Source organism: Ambystoma mexicanum, chromosome 3p, assembly GCF_040938575.1.
Source record: "Ambystoma mexicanum isolate Mex_15411 chromosome 3p, UKY_AmexF1_1, whole genome shotgun sequence".
NCBI lineage: Eukaryota > Metazoa > Chordata > Amphibia > Caudata > Ambystomatidae > Ambystoma > Ambystoma mexicanum.
The window spans coordinates 272827124-272835108 of NC_090925.1; the positions used below are offsets into that span (position 1 = coordinate 272827124).

At 45.5% G+C, this 7985-nt stretch overlaps 1 long non-coding RNA gene across 1 annotated transcript in view; it reads left to right on the forward strand.

The window, feature by feature from the left end:
* The window catches only part of LOC138579527 (uncharacterized), a 45480-nt gene extending 38001 nt beyond the window's left edge, over positions 1-7479 (forward strand). The window contains exon 3 of the long non-coding RNA XR_011304040.1: positions 6981-7479. This is a non-coding gene — a long non-coding RNA (uncharacterized lncRNA). The remainder of the gene's footprint in view (positions 1-6980) is intronic.
* Positions 7480-7985: the final 506 nt, after the last annotated feature.

Here is a 7985-nt window from a genome sequence, read left to right on the forward strand (position 1 = left end):
CAGCCAGGCCAGAGTCTGATCAGTGATACCCAGGTTTTCACGAAGACGATTGGCCAGGATGGTATGGTTGACCGTGTCGAAAGCAGAAGAGAGATCGAGGAGGATGAGGACAGATGGAATGTTAGAGTCAAGGTTGATGAGCAGATCTTCACGGATGTTTAGGAGAGAAGTTTCCATGCTTCTGGCAGCTCTGAAGCCAGACTGGTGGTCATGGAGACAGCCAACAGAATTGGAATGTAGGTTAAGCTGAGAGATGGCCAATTTTTCCAGGAGTTTGCCAAGAAAGGGAGTAATGGAAATTGGGCGATAGTTAGCTGGACAAGAAGGATCAGCTGTGGGTGTCTTTACAAGAGGATGCCCAAAGGAGTGCTTCAGAGGAGAGGGGAAAGATCCAGAGGCAAAGGAGTGGTTGCAAAAATCAGCAAGGGCCGGAGCGAGGGTGTCAATGTGGTCCTTGATGGTTTCAGAGGAACAGGGATGAACCTGTTTTGAAGAGGCTTTCATAGATCGGACTAGTCTAGCAACCTCGTCAGGGGTGAAAAGAGGAAAGGACGAGAAGGATGGTGGGAGGGTGTCTAAAGAAGGGTCAGCAAGCACAGATGGAGAGGGAAGAGGAGGAGTGTGGGTGGAGAGGGTGGACAGGATGTCCTGGGTTTTTGAAATGAAGTGAGAGGCAAGGGCATTGCAAAGAGCCTGGGAGGCAACAGGAGGGGTAGACACTTCAGCAGGGTTGGCCAGCTCCTTGCAGATTTTAAAGAGTTTGGCCGAGTTGTTAGATGCCGCAGAGACACGAGCTTGAATGTGGACTCTCTTCTTGGTGAGGGCAGAGAGTCGGTATTGCCTTTGTAGCAGGCGGCAGGCCAGTTTGTCAGAGGATGAACAGGAAGTCCTCCATTTCCTCTCAGCTGCCCTTCACTTACGTTTAAGTGTAGCTAGGTCAGAGTCATACCAGGAATTGCACTTGGCTTTGGACTTCAAACGGATCCTCATAACAGGGGCAAGAGCATCAAGTGTATCAGAGATTGAAGAGTAGAGCAGAAACAGGGCTGTATCAGGATGAGAGACAGCCAAAGGTGGAGGGAGGGAGAGAAAGTGGCAGCAAAAGCCTCAACTGACACACGCTTCATGGGCCGGATGTCCGAGAAGGTAGGTGGCAGTGTTGGGGTAGGCTTGGCTTGGGGGGAAGAGGGGGAGAGATGAGATGAGAGGAGGGAGTGATCGCTCCAGGAGAGAGGAGTGGTCAGAGGGATAGAGAGGGGGAGGTCAGAGGAGATCAAGACATCGAGTTTGTGCCCTGCAGAGTGAGTCGGGCCAGAGGGGAGGATGGACAGGGAGAGGGAGTCGCAGAGGTCACGGAAGAGTACAGAGGAGGAGCAAGGAGAGTATACATTTATATTTAGGTCACCGCGGAGGAGGAGTTGAGTGGTAGAGGCCAGGAGGGAGGAGGAGAGGTCTGCCCACTCAGAGAGAAATTAGGTGATTTGACCAGGATGCCGGTAGATGGTAACCACAGTAAGAGAATGGGTAGGCGAGAGAGAAAGCCTACAGACAAGGCATTCAAAAGAGAAGTAGGTCTGAGTGGGAATGATAGAGGCAGGAATCCACTCAGGAATCAGGGCTACCCCCTCCCCCCCACCAGACCGGGAGGATCTGGGTGCTGAGAGGATCTTGTAGCCATCAGGGAGGAGAGTGTCAAAGCTCGTCACTGAGCTGGCCGTGAACCATGTCTCAGTAAGACCAAGCACATCAAGGTCTAGTTCTTCAAGGAGGTGGCAGATGTCAGAGGAGTGTTTGACGGCAGAGCGAGAGTTGAGAGTGGCAATATGAAGAAGTTTGCCAGCCTTAAAGACCTTCCGGGGAGGGGTACAGATCAGAGGTACGCCCTGTGGGGGAGAAAGAGCCCTTGGAGGGGCAGAGGAGGAGGAGGAGAGCGAGGGCAAGGTGGCCAAGGGGGGAGAGGAGGGAACAGCAGGAGATGAAAGGAAATTGATGAGGCGAGGGAAGCGCCTATCAAAGAGGAGGAGATTGGCCTGAGGGCCTTGGACCATGACAGTGCCATTTAGGTAGACATTAATGATGACTTTAGAGGAGTCGAAGGAAGCCATGAGAACTTCCCAGCGAGTGCCACCATTAATGGGAGAGGAGGAGATAGGGCAGAGCACAGAGCCCATATGAGGAGTCCATCGATCTGGCGAAGGAACGACAAAGAGGATGTCGGTAAGGGTCTGTCTGGCGGAAGCATTGGAGTAGGTGTCGGTGATAGGAAGACCAGGATTAAAGGCCAATATATCCTTTTTGAACTTCTTCCTACCAGCCTTAGTGAGAAGGGAAGGATAGTCAATGGAGAAGCAGTTGGAGAAGATAGGAGAAACAGAAATTGCCATTGGGGTGGAAGTAAGGAGAGGATGGAGATACTGGGGGGGCTAAGGCAAGTAGGTGTGAGACAAAAGAGAGTGGTGAGGTCACTGGGCTGGCAAGTTACAGAGAAGAAACAGTATACAAGCAAAATACAGAGAATTTCTCAATGGGCAGCAAGATATGACTTTGTAGCACAAAGCAAAACAGCAAGATTTGACTTTTTAGCACAAAGCAAAAACAGCAAGATTTGACTTTTTAGCACAAAGCAAAAACAGAAAGATTTGACTTTTTAGTACAAAGCAAAAACAGCAAGATTTGACTTTTTAGCACAAAGCAAAAACAGCAAGATTTGACTTTTTCAATCTTGGAATCGGATGTTAGCAAAGGGTTTTAGGAAGCACTGCGCAGCAGAATGACAACATGGGAGCAACAAGCAGAAAGAACAGTGATAGTCAAAGGCAGTAGAAGTGAGTCCATAAGGAGGGAACTAACCCATAGTTCTGGAGGTGGCAAATTCAAGGCAGTCCGTATTTCTTAGAGGAGTGAGATGGCAGCATCATTGCATCGATATTGCATCTGCACATATATGTAATACATAATACTAAGATGCTTCAGCTGGATGAGGCATTAATGTGTAATAATTCTCTCGTCAGTCATGCCCCACTTTTTGTACAGTGCTGACGAACCACAGCATTGCATTTATATCTTAGTTATCGAAATGGATTCTGTGCTTGCTATAGAAGCCTTAGATAAAGTGCCTAGTGCATACATTAAGTGCAAATGCAGTTGTAGGTTATTCCGATTCTGTACTTACTAGCAAAGCATTGAATAAAGTGCATAGTGCATTTCTAACAGCAGTGTATTTGGGGCATCAGTGATGTCATCAATGCCATTTGTGATGTAATTTCTTTTTAAAACAATTTTATTAGTTTTGCAAACAAACACAAACCAAACATGCAGTGCATATATCAACAGATCAATTGCACATTACTTAGTTCTGAGCGCTGCTTCCCTTATCCCACCCCCCATTCCGAGCCTATTTCTGCCCCCTTTCCGTTCTTGCATCTTGTGGTGGGATCTCTCCTTCCATGGGTTCTGTCGGGTCTTGTCTTGACCCAAACAACTCTGCTATTAATGCTTTCGAGGCCATCAGGTCTTGGTCTCCTCCTCCCCCCCTGCACAGCGCGCTTCTTGCCATACCATGGTTTCTGCCTCCGCCCATTTCTGCAGATCTTTCCACCACACCTCTACTTGTGGTTTGTGGCATGTCTTCCACCCCATTGCAATCCTCCTCTTTGCAAGCACATATGCTAGATCTTTTAATTTGTCCACATGTTTAAGTTTCTGTGATCTGGGGAACCCCCCCAACAAGCAGGCCCACACCGTGTCCACCACAAACTTCACCCCCTTCTCCGCTAGTTTATGTGCAACCTCACTCCAGAATCGCTCAATAACCGGGCATGACCAAAACATATGTACCATACCCGCCTTCACCTCATCACATTTTGGGCATGCCTGCCGTCCTGCATTTTCAAACCTAGATATCCTCTAGGTTGTCATATACGCCCTATGCGTGACATGCAGCTGTATCTGCTTTAACCTTGCATTCATCAACACCTTCTTATGGTACCCCTGGGCTCGTTCCCACATCCCGACCTCCATCGGGGCTCCTACTTCCGCTTCCCAGTCTTGCCTCAATTGTGTTACCTCCTTCCCAACTTTAGACATCATCATCTCATATATTCTAGAAATTTCATGACCCCCCTCAGTTATATCATGCATTATATCTATGGTAGCATCTGGTTCTTCCTCCAGTACCATTTCAGGCCATGTTCTTTTAATTCTTTGCACCATTCTGTGGTACGTAATATACTGCCCTGTGTGTAACCCAGTCTCCTCACCCAGCATCTCAAACTCTATAATAGACCCCTCACGCCAGATATCCCCCATTGTTGCTAGCCCGACCGGTTCCCAGTGGTTCCTGATTATCATCCTGAGCTGCTTCTCTCCCCCTGTCAGTGCAACTAATGGTACCTGCGGGGAACATGGGGATGGGTTCTCCGTCATTTGTGATGTCATCTTTGATGTCCTCAGTGTTAGTATTAGCAGTGCACGGTGGCGGCGCAAGTTATGGTTGCTTAACTTACCATAACTGGTGAATTTCAGATGTTTTTCGGTTTTACCTATAACTATAATGTCCCTTTAACAATGTTTTTTCCATTGAATTGCATAGGTTTTTGTTAGTGCAACCTAACCATAACATCCCCTTAACTAAGTTTTTTCATTGAATATTGAATATATTGCAGTAGCGGACATGTAGTTATGGTTCAGTTGCTAAACCCATAGGAAGAGCACTTTTTGGGTGCCTTATAACTTCGCTCCCCCTGGATGAATCCTCACCAAACTTTGTAAAGAATGTATATGGCCCACTCTGAATTTATTTGCTAAGTTTGGTTAGGTTTGGCCAAGGGGGGGGGGGCATTTCTTTTTTTCCCATAGACTGAATGGATAAAAATGTTGCACACGCCTACAGTCCAAACATATGGACAGATTTTCATCCAATTTGCGGCAGGAACAGCGGCTTGGTCCCAAAAGCGTGCTTTTGTAAATTTGGTGGAAAACTGTCCAGTATTTTCTTTTAAAAACAACCAAAAAGTAAGTACCAAGACATTAGTGATATCTATGTCCGCTCCGCGGGCACACTTCCCTGTTCGCTCCGCGGACAGGACTCCGATTGGCTGAGAAGGCAACGTGGTGTCTGCAGACATCGGACGCGCCCGATGATTTGATGGTGAAAAGTGCAAAAATGCGTCCGATTTTTGGAAACGCCTGCCATCTTGGTCCGCGGACATTGCAGTAAAAACATTCTAAAAAACACGACATTGCACTTGTCAAACTTTTCAAATAATCTCTGAGGAGTTGAAGGGTCATGAGGATGGGATGGGATGGGATATGGCTGCAGGACACAAAAAAGGTGGACCAGTCGTGACAAATAGGTAATCTGACATAGGTGCTGCAGGAAAAAGGTGGGGGGCAGTCACTGTTCGTTGCGTGCAGCATTTGCAAATGTGGGGGTTGTTGGCGCCCTCTGTGTGCACTGATAACTCTGCCAACCTGTAAAACATTATATCAAACACATTCCATTTCCAAATGATTGCAGGCTTGGGAAGTACAGGGGTACTGCTTTTCAGAGATCTTATGACTGGAAGCAAAACCAATACACTGTTTGCATTACAACACTTTGTGGTGGACCAGCAGTGACAAATAGGTAGTCTGACATAAGCACTGCAGGAAAAAGGTGGGGGGCAGTCACTGTTCATTGTGCCCAGCATTTGCAAACAAGGGGGCTGTTGCTGGTCACTTAGTGCGGTGTTCGCTAGCTGGAATCTAGAGACACGCTCAGTTGACAGGTGGATTATGAATTCTGAGTGTTTTCATAAAATCAGTAAATCTCTGGAAATCTCCTGCTGCATTGCTGAATGCAAGCAAACGATTTGTTTGTTTTTAATAAGTATTCCTAATTCTACAGTGGTGCACTGGGGAATTGCTGCAGTGGCCCTGAAGGCCAATGCCTTGAGCTGTCTACTCCCTTGCGTCCTGCTGAGGGAATTTGTTGCTTCCATTTACGAAAATCAAGCTAGGCATAAGTCTGTATTGTTTTCTGTCCTTGGAAATAAAGGGAATATTCGTAAGGAAAAAAAAAGAATGGAATGAGGTATGTAAAAATGTCACATATGATAAGGGTCAGCATTCTGAAACTGGACAAGTAACGTTTCATTTCGTTTGATGAAAAATCGTTGATCTGACAAGACTTACTCGAAGAGAATGTAAATGCCAATTATTATGTAAGTTTTAAAGTAGACAAATTTGTAATTGGTGAGCAGACTCAAAAACAGCCGGTATGTACTTGTACGTGTCCCATGGCACGTGGGCTGTCCAGCACCGAAATGCATGGAGTCCACGTCAGTGTTAGCGTAGGTTCCACCAATGCCAAATTCAAGGCTAATGTTACGTTAAAATGCTGTTTATGTGTTATTCAAATTCTTCAGTCACTTTCCGCATCGGCCTCCCATTGAGAGCTTAACACACTGCATAACACTAACCTCTCCATCATATAGTTGACGTCAACATTGAACATGGTTTTCTCTGTGTTTGCATTGTTTCTTGTTTGTGTTCATTCTTAGTTGTCAAATGGTGCATATATAATGGATCAATTAATTTGTAATTGGTGAGCAGATTCAAAAACAATCGGTGTGTACTTGTATTTGTCCCATGGCACGTCGGATGTCCAGCACCAAAATGCATGGGGTCCACGTAAGTGGTAGCACAGGTTCCACTAATGCCTAATTCTAGGCTAATGTTACGTTAAAATGCTCTCTATGTGTTATTCAAGTTCTTCAGTCAACTTCTGCATCAGCCTCCTATTGCGAGCTTAACACACTGCAAGCACTAACCTCTCAATCACAGAGTTGATGCCAACATTGCACGTTGTTTTCTCTGTGTTTGCATTGTTTCTTGTTTGTGTTCATCCTTAGTTTTCACACAGTGCATATGTAATAGATCGATTAGAATAGAATTAAGAACGGCTACTGAGACACATTTCTGTTATGTTTTCTACACAGCCACATCCTGCCCTACTGCGAATCTCATAATTTCCAGATACCAATTGATGGCTTCTTCAGCCGGCAGTTGATGATACACCTCAATGGTTGGATGAGCATAACGCTCTTTTAGAATGATCACCCACGGCCCATATGCCCTTTTGCGGTACCAGCAATAAGGAGTACCTTGGCATCGTTTACGGTGGTGTAGCAACACGCTGATGCCGAAGCCTTGTGAATCACAGTGCCTCCATCCAATGAGCTTATACCCAAAGGAACACTGTGTGACTTACGATAAACATTTCTGTATGGAGAACAAAGAAAGCAACAAAAAATGTTGTTGAATATGGTTATCGGCAGCGGTGTACCAACAAGCTGATTCCAAGGCCTTGCGAATCACAGTGCCACCATCAAATGAGCTTATACCCAAAGTAACACTGTGTGTTTCACAATAAACATTTCTGTATTGAGAACAAAGAAAGCAACAAAACATTTACTTGAATATGGTAATCTGCTGATTTTCTCAGAGCGTTTATTGTGAAATAAAAGCACATTTGAAATTGCAGAGTATTGTGGTTTCCTTTAAAGATAGTGTTTTTTATTCAGAATTGGGACACGCTATGCTGTGAAAGGTTGTGTGTTGCTATTCCGGGTTTTGCATCAACTGACGTCTGGACGTAGATGATGATTGGCTGCGTTTGTCTACTTTGCACAGTAGCGTCACAGATATAGGCGGAGAATATTGCAAAGAATGGTGATGTCAGCTTCAGGGGTGCGGACTATGAGTTAGTGCCAAAAGGACACTTGAATTTAGGGGGATGTGGCAACGGATAAGTTTAGCACAAAATGGCCTCGCCCTACTACCTAATTTTGCATATGTAAAAGTGAGGAAAACCACAGTAAGGTTCATAGGAAACATTTTTATGGTTGATCAACATATGCTTAAATAGACATGCCCGAATGCTTGGGACAATAATATTTTTGAGCGCACTACTCCTTTAATGAAACTGCATGAAATTTTGCAAT